Source organism: Cupressus sempervirens, chromosome 5 (genome assembly GCF_028749045.1).
Source record: "Cupressus sempervirens isolate cs-2001-9-10 chromosome 5, ASM2874904v1, whole genome shotgun sequence".
NCBI classification, from domain to species: domain Eukaryota; kingdom Viridiplantae; phylum Streptophyta; class Pinopsida; order Cupressales; family Cupressaceae; genus Cupressus; species Cupressus sempervirens.
In genome coordinates, this window is record NC_143122.1 from 529,569,018 (window position 1) to 529,591,236 (window position 22,219).

At 37.6% G+C, this 22,219-nt stretch overlaps 1 protein-coding gene across 4 annotated transcripts in view; it reads left to right on the top strand.

The window, feature by feature from the left end:
- LOC149557031 (RNA-binding (RRM/RBD/RNP motifs) family protein) overlaps nucleotides 1-22,219 on the top strand; it is a 229,235-nt gene that overhangs the window by 66,726 nt on the left and 140,290 nt on the right. The window lies entirely within an intron of this gene.

Here is a 22,219-nt window from a genome sequence, read left to right on the forward strand (position 1 = left end):
CCATAAGATACTTCTGTCTTCCAATTACCTGTTAGTATACTTGTGTCATTATCATGCAAAGGTTGCTCTTCCTTTTCAGTACTACTATCAGGTTGATTGCTATCTTCCTTGTGCAAATTTCTGTAACTATCCTCTGCAAGGAGATTTCCAACCAATTCATAGTATTTATTTTTAATCATGTCTGTCTTGTTTTGCAACTTTAGCTGAAAGTCCACATAATCAATGAAAGGAAAATCTTTCTGAAGCTTTGACGAAAATTTGATATAATCATCGTACAGTCTCCTTACTTCAGTCTTACAATCATAAAGGCCTTTGACTTGCCCATCACGAGTGTACCTTGAATACTTATTTCTTTGAAAGTTTGTTGTAGCCATGTTTGTGTCTTCAACAATTTCCTAGCTTTTAATACCTGTCATGATCTGGACTCAAAGTACATGATCTGGACTCAAATTTTACTTTGACGTACTGAAGGTTTAGTTTCAGGGTGTTAGTTCCAAAATTTATATCTCTTTATGACTGCTGTTGTCGACCCAGGAGGCAGATTCAGAACGCTAGCCCGACTTGATTGCAATGCACTTTATTTGTGCTTCAGTAAAGCTACATTGCATTGTGCTCCTTCAAATTCTGGAAATGCAGACCTAATCTAACTGATTGCAGACCACTGTACCATGCTCCTCTGGATTTCCCTTATTACACGCTGTAGCTGTAATAGTCTATCCTTAAGTTTTAGTGTTCAATGCTGGTGGATAACTGTGGTACACTTTTCGTCAAACAGTTCTCATGTATGCACTGTAATATCCTCAATTGAATTTGAAACAAAATACTGGTTTCCGTCTCAGAGTAATTATATCAAACAGTTATCTTGAACTAAGTCCACATAAAAGAATTCTGTTATGGTTATATTATTGCAGTGAACTGATGAGAAATATATACCAGACTTCTCAATAACCACTCAAATAATCAGTTCTTCCTTTCAAATATTATTAGATATAAACACCGCAACCAAGTGTTAACATAATGCATGTATATGCTCACAGTTAAGTATTTCTGAACATAACACTCTAACATCTTATACCACCGTGAATAATAGTAATTAAAAATGACATACCGAGAGCTATACTGGAGTTGGTATCACTCTCTGCTGCTGTCTTCATTCCAAGAATAGTCCCAGAAAACACGTCTTTTATATAAACTGATAACCGCTGCCTGTAGCGTTGCATATACCCGTCTTCCTTGCAACTGGAGTTGAGAATGAAGCTCGTTTTACTAGCTAATGCCTTCTTCGACCTGCTATCTATTTTCCTAGCACCCCAACGTCTAGACTACAGGCTCGACCTCTAAGGAATATAATGTCAATATCTGTCCTCCGCTACTGTCTGTGCCTTCCACACAGATATACAACTGCACTGCCTAGTAAAATCTTACTCCAACCAATTGCGGCTTCACCTTGCTTAACAACACACAATCCAAAATAATCGACTAGACTTGAATAGCCTTCACACAATACAATGTTCTGACCCGAAATGCTAGGAATGTGCGTTGAATGCTGATAGTGGTTCGTGCTGGATACACAGACCCGACTTGCTCTATATTCGATGCAAGACTTGGTATATTTGCTCAGAGCTTGCTATCCGACGGACTAAAACACACTTTCTCAAACTCCTCCTGTCGTCACACTAGGTACTCCTGTCAACTGGAGACTCCCTTGTTTTCTTAGCGGAATATCTTGCTGAGAAAAAACGTAATAACACTATCAGCTCGCGGATTTATTCACATATCTGCAGTCTGGCGTTCGCGTCGCCTCTAATGTCTGAAAATAACCCTAGCCTGACTTCTCTCCTCAGCTTGCGATGATAGTAATGTAACCCTGTCTGCCACGGTAGCTGCCGTTTGGTAATGCGCGCAGACCCAAACTCGCGCGGAATAACGCCTGTTTCGATGACTTAATCACCTCGACCCTCCTTCAACACGAACTGCCTGTTCTAATAGGTGTGTCTGCAATGCAAGGAGAATATAATGCTTTCCGGGATACTGCGAACGTTGCCCAAAACCCTAATGCGAACAGCAACGGCCGGATTCTCGTGTTTTGCTTGCAATATCATGGATACTGCTGGAATAGTGTGCGGCAGCCTTATCTCTGAAAAACACGACTAGTATTCAAAACTCCTTGCTCTACTCATGGTTAACTTAACAATGGGCTTCCCTGTCTAAAAACGCATTCACCAGCAATTTCCTTGTGTGGTCTGCAATTAGAGGTGAAGCTATTCCAATCGGCCAACCAAATGCAATACACAGACTTGTCTTGAATATCAGCCCCCACATGAATTGACTGTATCACTGAATTTTCAAAGAATGCCAAACTTTATTCACCTCGACCTGTTAATGTTAAAGCATGGAGTTCCCTGTGTGACGTCCTAAAGGAATACGTATTCCAGAGACTCCTTTTGGATTCCTTCCTTGCCACGTTCAGTTTCTTTAATAACAGTAAGCTGAAATCCAGTTTTATCAAAATAATAACACAGTCTGGGAATATTTCACAAAAAACACAGATCTTCCTTATCTCCAAAAAAAAAAACCTTTTCCACTGCAATATTTTAAAACTTGCTATCAAACACCAATCCTGCTGTGTGTTGAGCTGAGGTAATTGGCTTGATTATTCGCATACGTTCAGACTATATATTGGTAAAACTTCTGGGCAATGGTTTCTGAGTTTTAAGTGAAACTACAACAAACATTCATGTTTCTTCCCATATCATAGTCTTCCCGACGAAAATATATATTTATGAGGATCTTGAACTGTATCAAATATCATCACTTTGTTTCTCACATAGACATACTCCTCTGAATCTCCAATAAAAATGAAATATCTGATAAACAATTTCCAGCAACCTCATAGGCTGGCAGGATGCACAGTTCTGATACCACTGTAGTATCCCTTTCCGGATATTCACTAAAACGCTTGATTAAAACTGACAAATTTTAAATCCGAACAATAATCCAGTATTTGATACAAATTTCAGAACTTAAACCGATATATAACCAGTAGATATACAAACGAGAAAACCTAGAAAAATGTGTTTATTTCCTCCAATATCCAGACTTATACATAAACCAACAGATTAATACAAATAACCCAAAATGCGTTACTGTATTATACAATAGCAATACAATAACGTGCAACAATTCAGAATAACCAATCTTACAAACAAAAATAACAGTTAGATTGGCAATATAGATAGAACCTGAAAGAAGGCTAGGTTTGCATCCAACCTTCAAGGTTTCTTCAAGGGTTTGTGTCCTCAAAGAAATAACCAGCAACTGTTTCCAGCTCCCAGATTAATATTTGTTTTCAATAATATAATCTTCATATATCCTCTCATGTGAAGCTTGTGGTACCTTTTATCACTTTTCCCAATGTGATGCACGCTCTTGTAGGCAATGTGGGATAAAACACCTTTTTTGTCTTTTAGTCACTTAAGTGACATAGTACCTTTTTAAAAAATAAAGTGACACATTAAATGAACTTTAATAGTCACTTAGTCAAAACCCACATAATCATCAGGCATTAAAATAACTGATCAAACGAACTCGGATAAGCACGTGCAATAGTTCGTTGGAAAGCTCTTGGCGAGACGCTTCCAAATCAACACTGGGGTATCAAGAATATTGAGCTCTGTTTACTTACTAAAAATAGTATTTGGACAACCTGCCAAAATTGCTCCGATGGGTCTGAAACTAGAAATGTCTAGGCCAAATCTCGAACTGAACCCCGTACAGAACCTTTTCACCCTTGAAGCCTAGGTTAAGTGAGCTGGCCACAAAGAATTATAATGTCCCAGAAAAAGGGGACATTACAATTATTGCCTTTCATACATACTTAGCACCCTATTATCCATCCTTCTACAAAGTATGCTTGATGTTTTTAGACAATGTTCTCCCATACACTTTTGACATTAACAATAAAATTTTCCTGTGACATCAATGGCAACAATCTTGGACATGTGATTTCCCTTTTGACATCAATGACAACATTTGCAACAATATCTTATACTCCTTTAGCGTTGATGACAATTAATTCCAATAGTTAATTGTTGAAACACCACTTATCAAATGTTGATTGGGAAGACCCCTTTTAGAGCATTGTATGGATATGATGCTGCATCATTTGTAGACCTAGCTTTTGGTGGCAACAAAGCCACTAAGGCTAAGAATTCAATTTAGGAGAGCTAGGTGACCCTTAAGATATTTGTAGACAAGTGCAAATTAAGAGAAGTTTGGAGGTGGGTGGGGGAGTTTTCTTGTATAGTTTCAACCCTACAAGCAGTCTTCCTTGAAGAAGAGTGACACAGAGAAGTTGAAGCCTTACTTCTATAGACCTTATAAGCATAGTATCAAAGAAGTAGCTTATGGGCTTGAGTTGTTGGAGAATAAGAGGATTCATAAGGCGCTCCATGTTGCTTGCCTCAAGAAGGCATTTGTGGTGAATGCCACATCATCATTTGAGCTTCTATTGCTTGATGAGGATGGCAAATTGATTTTGTTACTTGATGAAATTCTAGAAGCTTGAAAGAGGAGATTGAGGAATAGAGTGATTAAATAGTGTTTTAAGGATGCCCTTTGGGAGGGTGAATATGTTCAGTAGCCTCGTAAGGTGCAATTACCTAAGGGAAGTCAAAGAAGGGCTATAATTTTCCCTTTTAAACAATACAAACAAAACTAGAAGTTGTAACCTACGAAATTGAGAAAAGTACTACTAAGAGGTAGGATGAGAAGGTGTCCTCGAACATGTAATGCCCCCCTCTAAACATTCAGAATAACTGAGAATAAATTTTAAAATATTTTTTTAAACCTCTTTTCTTTGCATTCAATAAATTATTATTTGCCAAACGCATATATGGTTTTCCAAATTTTAATATCTAAGATATATGTGTGTGGTAAAGTATTAAGAAAAAGAGGGACCCCAAGCCAAGTGGCATTGTGGCTGAAGGAGGCAAGAAGTTTGGGCGTTATAGAGCTGGGAAGTATTCTTGTTTGGCAATGTTCAGTTGGCAAGGGGGAATCAAAAGTTTAAGATAACATAGAGTTCTATAGAGAATACAAAGTAGTCTTCAACAACTGTGCTATTTTTGAAACTGAGAGACGTCTCCAGAATAGCCAAGAAAATAATAAATGGCAGTAATCGCTGTTGGGCAGTAGCAAGAACTGTGAATAAGTGGGCATAGAATAGTATTCATTAGGTTCGCAGGAAACCAAGGATCAGAGGGGTAAGCCAAGAAGCCATTTTACATGCCCATGAGTTGGTTCGATCTATGCATGGTAGAACTTGGCCAAGCTCAAGCTTTTTTATGGTATTATGCGTAGTATCTAGGAAGGTGTCGGGAGGTTCAGATGCAAGTAAGATATCAACACACACACAAAGGTGTCTGTGAGTAGGAGATTCGGGTTTGAAATTTGGACCCATGTATTGGTAGGAGTTTGTAGTAGTGTGATGACACATTGGGAAGGGATCACGGTTTTTTTAAAAGGTTGCAGCAAATCAATAATTGGAAGCTGAACTATATACTTCTGTGGCTTCACCATAAGCGAGAAAGAGGAATCGTGGGGGCACTAGTAGCATAACGTGAGTCCTATCTGGATTGCTATTGTGTGAATGTGGCAGAGTATTGAATAACCTGAGTGCTAATAAACCTGCAAGCACATTTAGATAACAGACATAGAGATGAATGGGTATTGTAGCTATGAGATTGGTTGGGTTGAGGAAGTTGAGTGAGTTGGGAGCTTAGGCTGCAGATAGTCACACAAAGACATCGCAATCAAATAGACTTGAAGCTACGAGAGGCAACATGCATCACTAAAGAGCACCGGACCATATGGAAGCACACATAACATTACTGTGGGCGCCCATTGAACTGGTCTTAAATAATTGACACAATTGAAGAAAGGAAAGGTAAAATCGATATCAAGAGTGAATGCCTCATCCTGCAAATTGAGCCAGGCGTTCTACCAAATCTAGCTATATAAAGGTGGCTACCTTAAATGATTGATTTAATGAAATATGCATGGGCAGTTACTGCATCTTTTGAAAGGAATTTTTTGGATAAACATTTTCTCTGATAAAATTTCTTGTTAGTTAGAATTGGTAATTTTTTGTGTGTTTACAATCAAGACATTTGGAAGTTAAAAGGTATTTACCATGGGGAAAAGAGACCGGTGCCAAAACTAGGGAGCCCGTTATAGAACATTAAGGATGTAGTAGAAGGTAATTTTGAAGTTGTTGATGATTTTGATTGGCCACTATCTCACGCTTTTGGGCCACCTTCACCATCTAAGCAACCTCCGTTGATTGATTTTTTGTTTTCTCCCAACTCTTGCTCCTTTTATAACATGCATTTTCTCTTCTTCAATTCCTACTCCTCTTTGTTACTTGCTCTCCTACTTGTCTCTCCCATTTTGTTAGCTGTGTGTCTTGCACAACTAATTGCATTTTGCTCAATTAGCTACTTGTTCTCTTAGCTAACTACTTGTTTTAGTTAGGTTTCAGCATGGCTTTCACCTATGCATGCTTTAATATTGTAAATTGAGCTAACTACTCCTAAGACTTCTACATGTGAACAACCAACTCTACCCGGGTAGTTTAAGCCCACCAATGGGCTTGATCTATCAATCGCATGACCTCCTCAATGGAAGCCATGTGTTTTTGTAAATGGAGAAAGATGTCCCTATAGCCAATCTCCATACCATGAAATGTTGAGATCATGGTTCAAAATATCATTATCCACAACTTATTGCTAAGGGAAACAAAATATAGTGGGAAAATATGGGAGATAAATCGACAACTTATGGAAAAAATATCATGAACTTAAAAAATTGCTTAAGTTTAATTAGAAATGCATTCTTTTGCAAAATTCAATAAGGAGATGCATCTAACGAGTCAATAAATGAGTAAATAAACCAAACAAGATGAGTTTATATATATATATATATATATAATGCAAATAGGGTACTAAATCGCATCCTCATTTGGATTTTTGATGGCTAATAGCCATTGTCTAATAGTTTGAACTTTGAAGCATACTAAAAATTGCAAATTGTCTTTGTAAAACTACAAACAAACACAAGTACAATATCAAAATAGTCTACATATTCCTCTTGCCCTTCCCAACATCTCTAGTAAAAACTGTTGGAGTTGTAGGGGGTCTAGCCTTGGAAGTTTGCTTTGGCTATCGATTGCCTCATCTTTCCGCAAAACTAGCTATAACTTGACCTTCATCCTAGATGTAGATGGTGCTAGCATTGGCAATGACTCCTCGTCATTTGAATTCTCCTTAATGTCCTCATCCTCTTGAATTCATCCAATTTGATTGTGAAATTTAAAAAAAGAAAAAAATATTGAGAAAACTATGATTTTCGTGGTAAAAATAGCTAAAACATGGTGTTAAATCTTGTTCATTACGCTCTAAAATAATTTAAAGTACATATGCTATTATAGAGCTTATATAAACTTAGATGCAACGAAGACAAGACAAAATGATTTAAAAAAATAAAGAATTTTGAGAGCGAACTTGTAAATCCAAATTTGCTTGAAAAATCTTTTTAAATCCTCTTCAAATCCACATCAAATTGTTCTAAAACGTTGAAAATCACGTTTTTTCTACTTCAAACCCTTTTTCCCTCTCCAAACACCAATTTGCAAACCAAAAAAGAAGTGGCATGACTTGTTTTGGGTTGTTGATCCCTATAAGCAAACTGTGGCCGATAAGTTGGCTAAATATTGTTGATATTTTAATGATAAATACAAGTTTTTTCGACAATAAATTGGGAACTTCTCGGCGATAAGTAATCTATGATAAAGTTATGTGTATTCTTGCGACATTCAACTTATTGTGATAAGTTTACTTATTGGCGATATAGTAGCTCTATTTTAATCTATGGCTAAGAGTACTTGAACATTTCTTTGTCCAATTGTCAATTTGCATAGATGCCAAATGACAACCTTTGCATCGTCTCCACTCCTAGCTATCCATGTGAGATAAAGCATCTGAAAACTCCCCTTCGCACCAAATCTGCATGAACATGAGGATCATTTGGCCTCGTTTGCTACTTGTTTATTGTACTCGATGTTGACCTACCAATAAATCTGCTCAAACCTACACATAACCTTGGTTGTAGGCTAGAGCTCGTTGAGGTAATGCTGTATTGTGCCAAGGGAGTTGTATGCATCTAGATCCCTTCGAGTTTGCCTTACTTTACTGCTACTCTCGAGTGTCTGATCTAGGTGTTTGTGGTGCCTTTAGAAATGGTCACGTGATTGTCTTGGGTGCTATCTCCATGGCAACCTATATAGTTTTCTGAATTGGATGTGAGGGCTCTAATAGGGTTTTGTTGAGTGTGACCTTTGTTTTCCATGCCTTAAATCCTATGGTTAGGAGCTGACAAATTTAGTGGAGGGGCATTCAATGGTGCTCCTAACATGTGGAGCTAGTAAAAAAAGACAAAATGTGAGGGCTTACAAGGGGCTTTGTTGAGTCTAAATTACTAGGGTAGTCACCTCTATTTCTCGTGGCTTTAAACTCTTGCTTAGGAGCCTTGGGGAATCTAGTGGAGGGATATTCGCGAACACCCCTAACATGCCAAGCTAGTCAATAATCTTGGTGGCTTTTTCAGTCATTGTACTGCCTTGGGATGATCGATGATGGTACTATGATTGATGATGGAAGTACGATTGGTAGTGATATTGCTAGTCATGCTACTGTTGGTGGTGGGGCTATCACAGACAGTGGTATTGTTGGTGGTGGGACTATTGTAGATGGTGGTATTAGTATGAGTACTGGTGTTATCTAAGTGTTGTGTATAGAGGTGATATCCTAAACATCCTCTTGAGTATATGCATAGGCTGCAACTTATACTTGATGGACTAACTGCCAATGTTCTTCTTCGAGATTCGTGATATGGCTTAATTGCCTCTTGTGTTCTATAAGTCTAATTGTTGTATTAGGCATTGACAGGTTGATCTTATGGTGTAACGATAACTCTAGCTTGTAACAATAGTTTCATTGTAGTTGCCTTTGTTTATGAAGATAGTCGAAAGGCCTTGTAGTCATCTCTGCTCAAAGTGGCGTCTCTTTGATTTCTCTTCTTGGTAGGTTGCACCATTTACTATGCTCTCTCCTCCTAGGCAGCTTGTATGCATGAGTTTGCTTATTAATATGTGATTGGCTATGTAAAGTGCCTTGACAAATTTTGAAGTTTTATTCTTGTTTTTTTGCCTTAGGAATTTTGTCAAACACTTCCCTTGCAGCTTCAGTTTGCTGATGTTTGTTGTTTTGCTATGATTTTTGAATGCCAATGATATTGATGAATACAAATGATTGCAAAATAACTAATTGGAAATTAAAGTGATATGCAACTTCTTTTTATTATTTTCCAAATGCAAGTACATGAAATTTTGATGTAAAATGCACACCTACAGCCAAGAGGTATTTTCACAAACACTTGGCATGCATCCTATGAATGACTATGCAATGAGACGTTTTTACAAACATTTGGCATACAAACTGAATAGCTGAATTAAGTTGATTTCCCTTCAATACTTCAATGTTTACAATGACTGAATACTTTGGTAACAAAAAGACATATATTACTTGTCAAATTTATCCATCTACAATTGCCAAATGTAAATACCGAAAGAACCTGGAATAAGTAGCTGAGATGACATGCTTTTTGGCTTTGCTTTTTTCGGATTTTCTTTTTTGGACTGCTTTTTCAGATCTGCTTTTTCGGACTGCTTCTTTGGCTCTGCTTTTTCGCTTTGCTTTTTCGGATTGCTTTTTCGGATCTGCTGCGAAAACTAAAACCTTTCTCCTTGCCAATTGATGTCAAAAATTAGATGCACAGGCTGAACAAAAATCACTGAATATTATCTCCCAATTAATCACAAATGAATTGGCTGAATACCAATTCCTCCACTCCCAACTAGGGTTGATATCTCACAACCGAAATTGGCACCTTAGAGTCTTCAAACCCTCAGGCAAGTATGCAAGCACTAAGGCTTTCAGCACAATAGATGAATATGCAACTCAAGATGTCTCTAATGCCCCCCCAAAGGCTCCTTATAAAGAATTCATAAGTAACTTGAAGAAACTTCTAGAATAATCTATTACTTTATTCTTTGAAGTGATTTTTTGATATTTTATTGCTTTAGTCACTTTAATATTAAATTAATTAAATATAAGGTTACTTTTTAATATTTTATTTTTAATAACCTTATAAGTAATTAATCTAATATATTTTTTCCCCTTTATTTCTTCCCTTTTTAGCCTCTGGGGAAAATTAAAGGCTAAAAAAAAACAAGTAGCTGGTGCTTGTCAAAAAGGGGACATTACAGGCCGCCCTTCCTGCAATTGCTTGTTCCCAAGCAATGACCGAACAACAAACCAGTCGCTCCACCTAGATCCCAAATGTAGCCATGAACTATACTGCTGTCAGTCAACATAGGCTCCTGCAACAACCTTTGAAATATAACCAAGAGGAATCCATGAATGAATCGTGAATCACTGTGCAATTGAACTCCAAATCCACTACTGCCACAGTCAGGAACCCATGAGGCACAAACGCTCGAAATATCAGACCCCAAGTAGAGTAGATCACCCAAACTGTCAACATAATAAACACCATCCACACGACCCGCCATGTTATACGGAATGCACACTCCAACTCTGCTACAATGGCGACCACTCCCACATGAAACTGCACCAAATACAGAGAATCCACACACTGTACATCTACTGTAGTTAACACAACTCTGCAGATCACCGGCCACTGCCTCGTAACCATAACTCCCATGCACTGCTGATGGTGAATAGTTATTACACGATAGATAGCAAAAATGAGAGTCTAGACCGAACCTGTCTGCCATCAACTCCTCAACACATGGATCAAACGCAAACCGATGAACATATCTTGTAGTATAATGCCGATAAAAAGAACCAATCCCAATCAAAGACTCATCCTGCAGACGTGATACGACCAACTGTGATTGATCATCAGCTAAGTCAGAGGATGATATAGCCAAGGGCGTAGAATCAACAACAACATCACTAGTCTTTGTGCCCTCCAAGTCAAACATACCACAATGCTCAGTTGTAGCGCCCAACTCAGCTGAACCTGCCTCCAGTGGAAACGAACCAAATATGCCAATACTAGTGTCGTGGATAGATATATCCTCATCTCCATTGCCTCTATCAACCTTGACCATGGACATCCTCGGATCACCAGACACCACGGTCTGTGACTGTACAGAATCTGGTAAAGACTGAAGTTGTTCTAACTCCATGGTCACCTCAGCTAAATGAAACTGTGACTTGTCGAAAGCCAACTGTGTACTCTCAAGAAACTCAGAAGTCACCTCGAGCTGCTGAGTAAGCTCACTCACCTCATCTTCCTTGACCAATAATGCGTCATATGCTGTACTGCCCCACTCCATAAGATAATCTCAGTCGGCTACCAACTGCATATAGTTCTGTCTCAAAATCCGGATAGCCTCCCATAAAGAGTGGATTTCTGTCAAGGAAAGATAACTGCCTCCCTGCTCATCACTAGTAGGAGAACCCCATCCATAAATTGCTAACAACTGACGAGCAACATCGAAATGCTCGCAAGCGATAGAAATGTCTCGCTCGCCAACTCTCAGTTGACTAGACACAAGATTGTGCTGACTGGTAGAACTCCTATACTCTACCCCTGGTACATTGTCCAAAGGAGTAACCTCAGAATAACTATCATTTGTAATACTGCCATCCAAATTTTGTAGACCAACTGTTGAGCTCGTATCATCAAACGGAGCGACTGAAGCATCAACATCAAAAACCTCCGTATCAAAAGTAACTGCTGAGGAGACTAAGTCCTCAAAACTGTCCACAACATTCCCCCTAGGTGTCATCTGTAATAATCAGATCCTGGGACTCTTCTGTAAATTCTGTCACATCTGAGAGATCATCAACCCATTCCAACAAGAATGGTCGACTGGATACATGAACAATGCCCAACACAGGTGTGTAAAAACTAATTCCAGCATCAAACAAGCTGTTGGCATGGATGAGAACTACACCTGGCAAACTACTAATCAAGTCCATGATGGTGCAACAGATACTACTACCAAAGAATGATAGATATCTCCGGTCAAAACAATCCCAAGTACTAAGATAAGGATCCCAACATCCAATCCATAAACGGAAACCAACTGGCACTTCAGGTAAACTTCTCACCTGAGTAATGTGATCAATACCAACTGACTTCACGCACCTGTCTACAATCTCTGAATCCGAAGTGTGAATGCTAGACATACTCATATCATCATCAACATGTGACTCGACTGTAAAAGGAAACTGAGTCCCTGCTATATGCACTAACTCCCGAACTGAGCTCACCTCAAGACAAAGCTCGTCCACATGTCTCTCAGAATCCTGGAGCGCCGAGTACATACCAAGGAATTTCGAGTATCCTCCAGCTCATTAGAAAGTCGGTCAACCTTCTCCTTCTTCAATGCATCTAAATAGATCCCTGCAAGATTAAGGAGATGATTGCGATTTGAAAGTAGGTGCATGTAACTTACCTTCATTGCCTCCATGCCTTCCTTGATTTGCTGTAAGTTGTCACAAGAAGAACCTGTTGTGACTCCTTTCTGTCTTTTCTGCAGTTGAATCACCCAAATGTGATTCTCAATCAATCCATGCATCCTGTCATGATGAGATAAAGCCGTGACAATATCCTTGTCCCTTGTCTTCAACTAGCTTGCCAAACCAAGTGAAGAGCTACTAGCCTCTATCTCATGTGAAGAAGCATCCAACTATGCCTGATACTCATTTTCTGCAAAGTCCTGAATGCTCACTTTCTGAACAACTGTACTATCCTCAAACATGACAGTATCCTCAATTGCTGTAACTTCATCCAGCCCAATTGTACTGGAATCACTATCTGTGTCAATCACGCAATCCGGTGTGCCTGTGATATCACCTTTTGATGCAACTGGCTCAACCTGCACAACATCTGTAACCCCTTCTGCCTGTGAAGATGATGCAGATAAACCATTACCTGAAAATGTGCTAATGTCTCCCTGTATCGAACCCTCATGTCTGTTAAACTCCTCATACAAGTTTTTGCTTGTCATAGGGAAGGTACGATCCTTAGGCCTATCAATCAAGCTCTTTAACCACCTACATGCCATAGGTGACAAATTCCTCTCTTTTGTCCAAACATACCATAAGTCTTTTGCCAAAAGTTTAGAAATTTCATCCTCTTCCTCAAACAGGATTGTGAACATGATGGAGTGCATCGATGCCAATACCTTGCTGGGATGAAACTCGTCCATAATATTTCAAAATGTATTAAACATCCTGCGAATGTCACCAATACAACCTATTGCCAGCATAATATTGTCAAATCTACACCTTGCAAATACTTCAAGTAATCTTGCCCTTTTTGTGAAATAAGGGTCCTGGATGTTGTCCAACTTTTTGAAGCTTTTTACCATGGCATGAAGTACCTCTCTCATAATCTGATCGTCATAAGAATTAAGGCCAGCTATTATCCTCATGATTTCACTAATGCAACAGAGAGCTGGAAGTCTTATTACCTCATCATGATGTCTCAATAATCAGAGCTTAACCAACGAACCAAATGCTGGAGATAAAGCTGTTTGCATAGCATCGGGTTTTGACTGATCAAACTTGCCTAAATAAGTTTCCAACTCCTCCAAAGTTCTTAGAAGGTCGTTTGTTTGCTGAAATGGACAATCTAATTTCTTCTTTACATTGTGCATTCTTTCTTCCAAATCCTTGTCTCCTGTTAAAGCCATACTGATAATTGAATTCAATCTGAAATAACCCAATCAGGCTGGTAGGAAACCTGCCTCTGATGCCATTGTAAAGTGCCTTGACAATTTTTGAAGTTTTATCCCTGTTTTTCTGCCTTAGAAATTTTGTCAAACACTTCCCTTGTAGCCTCAGTTTGCTGATGTTTGTTGTTTTGCTATGATTTTTGAATGCCAATGATATTGATGAATACAAATGATTGCAAAATAACTAATTGGAAATCAAAGTGATATGCAACTTCTTTTTATTATTTTCCAAATGCAAGTACATGAAATTTTGATGTAAAATGCACACCTACAGCCAAGAGGTAATTTCACAAACACTTGGCATGCATCCTATGAATGACTATGCAATGAGACGTTTTTACAAACATTTGGCATACAAACTGAACAGTTGAATTAAGTTGATTTCCCTTCAATACTTCAATGTTTACAATGACTGAATACTTTGGTAACAAAAAGACATATATTACTTGTCAAATGTATCCATCTACAATTGCCAAATGTAAATACCAAAAGAACTTGGAATAAGTAGCTGAGATGACATGCTTTTTGGCTTTGCTTTTTTCGGATTTGTTTTTTCGGATTGCTTTTTCGGATCTGCTTTTTCGGATTGCTTCTTCGGCTCTGCTTTTTCACTTTGCTTTTTCGGACTGCTTTTTCGGATATACTGCGGAAACTGAAACCTTTCTCCTTGCCAACTGATGTCAAAAATTAGATGCACAGGCTGAACAAAAATCACTGAATATTATCTCCCAATTAATCACAAATGAATTGGCTGAATACCAATTCCTCCACTCCCAACTAGGGTTGATATCTCACAATCGAAATTGGAACCTTAAAGTCTTCAAACCCTCAGGCAAGTATGCAAGCACTAAGGCTCTCAGCACAATAGATGAATATGCAACTCAAGATGTCTCTAATGCCCTCCCTAAGGCTCCTTATAAAGAATTCATATGTAACTTCAAGAAACTTCTATAATAATCAATTACTTTATTCTTTTAAGTGACTTTTTGATATTTTATTACTTTAGTCACTTTAATATTAAATTAATTAAATATAAGGTTACTTTTTAATATTTTATTTTTAATAACCTATAAGTAATTAATCTAATATATTTTTTCCCCTTTATTTCTTCCCTTTTTAGCCTCTGGGGAAAAGTAAAGGCTAAAAAAAAACAAGTAGTTGGTGCTTGTGAAAAAGGGGACATTACAGGCTAGGAATTGTATAGTTGGTCTACTAGTTGAAATCTTCCCCACTTGTCAAGGGCTACCTTCGTGTGTATAATATCTAGTAGAAGCTCGATGACGTGTTGTATAGTATGCCTTGTGCTTTAGTCACAAGAACTCTTGAATCCTCCTAGACAACACACTCACCCAATTATAGTCCTTCTCTATGCTTAGCCAGATCATAAGGTCAACCATCCATATTGCTATGTTAGATACAATGCTCACTCCAAACAATCAACATAATCAAATATAAAATGCACTTCCATTCAAAAGTGGCAGGGAAGTTCTTCTTGCATCCTCTATTGCCAGCACTTTAAATGTTGTGGGTAAGGTCCAAGTGACAGACTCGCTACAAAAGCGACGCCTCGTGCTAGTTTTCATCTTTCCAATTGGCTTATCCACTGATACTTCCCTGGAAGGTATGAAAAAAACCTTGGTAAATTCTGTTGGCCAGATTGATGATGTCACGTAGCAGCCTCTGTAGTCAATAACTGATTTGTGAGAGTGTTGGTTCTGGTCACTATTATGGCTCATAGACGGTATGAAGTTATTGGAGCCGTAAAAAGGAAGTTAGGAGACCATCCACTTAGATGTGTCGAAGTGCTACTTTCAGCATATGTTCATCTTACCTTCCTTGCCATATATTCTACATTCACTTCAAATAAAACTTTCTGAAGTGATTATAATTTATATTGTTTTAATGTTGTCATAGTCTTTTCATTTAGCTGTGTTCCCTGATTCAATGCAGGGTTTGTAAGGTGCTGACCTCTTTCCCTCATTGTTGCTGACATTTATCTTTTGTCAATGCAGATGCAAGGTTGCTTGATGTATTTAAAACTTAAAATTTTCGACCAATAAACAAATATTGTTATTGCATTGTGCTTATATAATTTTTCAGCTTAGCCTTTTGCATTTCTTTCTTCTTTCCCCATAGCTGTAGTTTGCTTGGCATGATAGGTGGCTCTTATCGTACAGTTTTGTTGTACTCTTTTCATCACCGTTACACACTATCCATTGGTACGAGGGGATTCTTTAGGCTATACTTTATTTTGACAGCTTTCTTACAAGCCTCTTATTGTGCGCTGCTATTCCTTCCTTGTGCAACCTTCATGCTACCTTGTCTGGACTTAGGATTACTATGTGCCATCCCTACAACTTCGTATGGTTTTTCTGTGATGTTGCACAACTCAGGATTCCTGTGCGCCCTTTGTATGACCTCGTACAACCTTTCCTTGACACTTAATGACTTAGAATTTCTGCCTCTGTATGCCTGCACTCTTTTGTCGAATGATACGAAAATTCTTCTATACAAACAGTTGCTTAGCCTCATGCTTTATGCTGTACAGTACACCTGATCTCCCATTGTGGCCTTATTAATCTCTGACTCTGGTAAATCATCCTTTCTGCTTTGGCTGTAGAAAACTCTTAAGAGTAGTTGCTCCTACAAGTCCCTGTGCTGCTCTCCATGAAGTTACTCCTTGCTGCATGAAATAATATGGTTTCTGTATATTATAATTTTCCCTTTGTTTGAATTTTTCCCTGTTGGATTTAAGTCAAAAACCAGCCTTTTGAGTTTGAGCCTGCATCTTATACCTATGTTCAAAGCCATATAGCTCACGTGACTTATGGTCAATAATGAATTGATTCCCTTGACCTTGGTTTGGGAAATGCCTTTCTATTAGGGGATTGGAATATGCATAAAGAAAAATCTAGAAAGTTTCAAAAAATAAATGGTAATTATGCACATGAAAGTTAAAATGGTTGGCTTTTCTAATGCTCAAATTCAATATACACAAGCTTGGAGCTACTTGTAGAAAGTGCTGTGTTTTAAGGATGGACACTTGGATGTGAGAGAAACCAAGACACAGTCATATGGAGCTTAAGAGGGACAAGATAGTAGCTTGTGCTAATGATAGAAGCCAAAAGGATGTATAACATCTAAAAAAGGAAGTTGGGTGATAGATGAGAAGATGGAGCTAAAAGAATAAAAGGGCATAGCATGGTTGGTGTGAGTGATAGCATGATATGCCATGGGGGTGGGGACTTAAGGTTGTAATGAATAAATTATGAATAATAAGAATAAATTAGATGAAATCCATGGTTGGAATGACCATCGTCAACAAGAAGACATGCTAATTGAATTTGACAAGATCAATCCAGACTTTGAGTGCATTGTACGTGATGATGTCCATGACGATCATGATGATTATGATCTCTTTAGGGAGTGCAACTATGATATTGACATGGTTGAATGATTCAGGACAGGTTCTGAGCCAGCAGTTTCATCATCAGGCTGCACAGCCCTCTATTGTAGCTCTCTTTGTAGTAGCAAAACTTATTGGCTGCATCTGATTTTTTGAAACTTAGTTTGAGTCGACTTTTTTCAAAATAGATTGTATTTAAAAATTTGAAAATGGTTTGCAGCTAGTTATACAGTTTATGCAATATAATTGACAATATAAACATAAATGATAAAATATGTATTCTTAATTCATGAGCTAAACTCATGTTTATTTGCTTTCTACATTTTCTATACGCCTTCAAATTAACACACACAAAAAAAACCAGTTATTTCTAATCTGCATTTTCAATGTTTTTTTAAGAAAAATAAACTTTCCTGATTTATTGGAAAAAATATTTTCCTTCTGGGTTGCCTATCTTTCCCAAATGTTATTTGCAGCTCTGGTTCCAACAGATTATAGTATAGCGTCGAGGAGTACAAGGTGGATTGTAACGGTGAAATATGCGGAGAAAAGAGTTGAGGGGAATAAAGGAAAGCTTATAAAGAGAAGTGAGTTTCTGTGCATGGAATAGAAGTAATATTTCAGGCCTTTATTCATTCCCCAATAGTTCAGTAAATTAGAAAATAAATTATTCCAGATTTTGGAGTTATGGGTCCCAAATTTAATCTCAATGACTTAAGTCTATGAAGTGTTAGGAACTTTTTGTGTTGAGGCTGTAGTTTGCCTAAACATTGCAATTGCCTAAGTTGCCTGTGGAGTATTCTAAGGTTCCAAACGACAAAGACGAAATAGATGATTTCATACCAAAGCTAAGGATAGAATATATTTGGCGGGGCCAGTATGAAACATGTTGTTAATATATATATATATATATATATATATATTGAGCCTTGAGTCAATGTTTGGAGTTGGGACTTAGCGGTGGAAATATATGTATCGTACACTCTAGTGTGCGGAAGGGAAATGTTTTGGAAATAATAAAGTGATTTGGTATTGTATGATATTTTCCATAGCCGATCATGGCTTGAGCTTTGACATCTATTATTATTTGCAACACAGTGTATGCAGTGGATGGGCGCAGACCTGGCGACGTCTATATAAAATAAATATGTATGGTCTGTAGAAAGAAGAATCCCATCTAACATAATTGATAGCAGGTTCCTTGATTGAATGAAAGCAATTCATGACACAATTTGCAAACTTATCAGGTGAAGCCATGCACAGGAGGCCAGACGCTTCAGGGTTGAAACTGTGATGTGGAGGAAATAAGTGCAAGCAATGGGGGTTATTAGTAATGCATGAGGAATACTATTGTTTTAGAATCTTTAGTAGGCGTTACAGCTTGTGCGTGAGCTCTATTTGGGAGAAAGCATTACGATTCATGATCAAATTAGAGCCTTGTCCAAGTCATTCAGCCATTGACGTGAATACAATGTCATTAATAGAAGTTGTGGAGCTACAATTTATTTGATCTAATATTGTGTTGGAATATAGGTTTGGGCATTTCGGCGACACTCGTTCAAATGAATCTGGATGAGTTTAGTGAATAGTCCTACCAACTCCAAGCTTGTGCGGATGTCGGGTCATAGACAGTCCGTTCAAATCAATAGTTCCCTTAAATCAGGAAAGCATGTTGTCGATGATGGACCATGAGAGGGAACCCACTATGAAAGATGGTAGGGATTGTTCTAGCATCTTCTTTGGTGAATTGGAGATTAATATTGACAAATATTATGGTGAATCTAAGGCTGAAAATGAGTATTAATGAGAATGAATTATGTGAAGACAATGTTGTAATAGTTGATGAAACAATACATTTGGAGAGGAAGGAAAATTCTTAAAATAGCACAGCTGAAGGGAAAAATGAATCTAGTGTTCAAGAACTAGGGCAAGATGATGTTATGTTAGGGGCTGAGTTTGAGAGCCAATCAGAAATTCCATTTCAGGTTGATGATTTTGGAGCATATAATTTGGAGGATAAGCTAAAAGTATTAAATGATATGGTCATTGCAGCCTTAGTCCATTTTGACAAAACCCATAAAAACATTGAGGAAATCATGTGGGAAGTTAAAAGTATTGAAAAGGAGAAGGGAATAATAAGGGACCCAATAGTGTAAGCCTTCACACTTTTAAGAGGGCATTGGAAATAATGAGATTAGACTATTTGAAGTTGCTTAAAGGTAGGGATATAGCTATGAAACATGCTGAAGATAAAGAAAAGGAAATAGATGAGTTATGTCTCCAACTATGTATGATACATTACTCCTTATATCAGGCTGAAATTCAGAATTCTATTGCAGCAATTCACAAGGAAGATGAACAAAAAGATAGAACTATGGAAATGACACAAATTGTTGAAGGAATCAATATCATTTGTAGGGATGAAAACCAGAACAATGTTTCACCATTCCCCATCCTAATGAGGCACGTTTTGCTGATGAAGACTATAAGGACCAGCAAGAAGTCAAATATGTAGGTTCTGATTTTTACAACAGCAGTAACATGTTCTCACCATATCATGAGGTAGAAGATGAATCAAGTGACTTTACTCCGAAAATTGTGTGGAGGTGATCATTTTATTGATGGAGCTGCTGATTTTAGTGATGATACTCATGATGAAGCAGATAATTCAGAGCTGTCCTTAGTGTACCTTGAGGATCACCATGTTCATATGATATGGCAGATGCCTACTTATTGATTGGTGATTTTATCTTTCTACATACTCCAATTATCAGTGGCTGCCTTGCTTGGACTATTAGTACATTTTAATATTTGGCTTGGCCTACAGGGGTTAGTGAGTTGCATACAGATGAGTGGGAAATCCCCATGTTGCAATACATAACATATAAAATATTTACCCTTCCAGTTCCACGATATATTGGTGATAGCATTATCATTCTTGATGCTGATCCGAGTTGTCACGGTGACATCTTGAGTCTTGTTGAATTGGTTTCCTTGCTCATGGGTAGTGTGATGGGCATCTATTTATTCAGTCGGCTGATTCAGGAAGTTAAGGGTTCATCGATCATCTATTTCTACACCTAGGGTTGTGCCAATAGGTTGGTTTGGGATCTAGGTGTTAACAGGATGAATGTTTTACATTTTGTAGATTTTGTTGTGATGCTAAACAATCGAAGATTTATGCTCAGAGTCAGGCAACCTACAGTCGCAACTGAGATTTAGAGATTGACTTGAGATCTAGGAATTTCATTGGTTCAAGAGTTGCAATTGGACACTTTGTTTCGCTGTGTTACACGATATGATTTCCGGATGGGCTACAAAACTACTTGCAGATTTATATGGGATCTTGGTACCGATTGCTTGAGGACAAGCAATCTCAAGGAGGGAGGACTTGTAATGTCCCCTTTTTGAGACATTAAGAAGTTTAAAGATATATTCATATAATATTGAAAATGACTATGGGAGCATAATTTGAATTGATAAAAGGTCAATTTAAATTTATAAGGTGCGTTAAAGGTGACAAAGAAGAAAGAGATGTAAGATAGGAGAAGGAAACTGAAGGGTCATTGTTTTGAGCATAAAAGAGGAATGCTCCGTTCATTTTTGGATATGCTTGGATTATTGTTTTGTTTGGAAAATTTGGGTTTCTTTTGGAGAAACATTGGGAGAGTTTCATCTTCCATTTTCAGACTTGAGGACACAAACCTTCAGGCCATCTTTGGTGGATTGGACGTAGCCCTGATTCATCATTTGTGGTGGATTCAAATCAGAATTCACATTTGAGTCTATAGGTGCACTTTATTGTTATTTCCAATCTGACTGTGTTTCTGTATTTAAGATTGGATTTGATGTTTGTTACTGTATTGCTGATGTATAATGCAATAGCATATTTCTGAGGAATTTGCATGGATTTGTTGGTTAAGATATTGTACTACTGAAAATCATAATATAATAGTAATTTGGGAGGTCTTCTATATGAGCATTTGTTGTTTAATGAAGGTTTAGTGCATGAACTATTTGTTTACAATTCTGAAAATTAGTTGAGGGAAACTTGGAGATCATATCCTATTGGGATATTACAACCTCTTTCTCGAATAGAATTTAATAATAATAATAAAAAGTTTAGTGTCTATGAAACATTAAAATATATATCATGCACACATAGAGGGCAATTAGTAGTGGTAATTCACAAATATTGCATAACACTCCTTCGTGGAAACCCTTAATTGCTCAATATCAGCAATTGCTATCAAGGAGTAAGCATTTAGAAGTAACTGGAGATTTTGCTTATACAGATGTTACATGATACCTAGGAGACGCAAGAAGTAGTTTTTAAAACATTTTTGTTGTTTTTGGTCGGTAATAGAGTTTTTAAAACAATTTAATAAATAAATTAATAAAGAAATAAAATAGACCTCCAACCTAGGGGATATCGTAAAAATAAAATTGTCATATCAATTTAAGGAAGTAAAGGGAAATCCTAAAAGTGGATGTCTAGGGTTTGAAGGAAATTAACAAGCATTTTGAGCATTCATTTGCTTCATTTTATGTTGTCAAACTTGGAGATCAGCAGCTGTTTGGAGAGGAAATTCTCAGATCTATTGTGAAGGTCAAGATCCCTTCATAATTAGGAGACTTTTAAAAGGGAAATACCCTCCGAGGGTCTTCATACATTATTCATAGGTTGTATTCTCAGGCTTTCAATGTACATTTATACAAAAGAATCAAGTTATTGGCAGAATCTAGAAGTTATATTTGCAGACGCAGTTGTTGAACTCAGCCATACTACTTGGGGAGAAATTTGCAGCCAATAACAAGCCTTTCTATTGCTAACCTGTGCACTGTGTTTGCTGGGACAGATTCTATTGTTTGAGAATGCCCAGGTCTGTTATTAATTCCCAGTTGATCAGAGCAGTTGA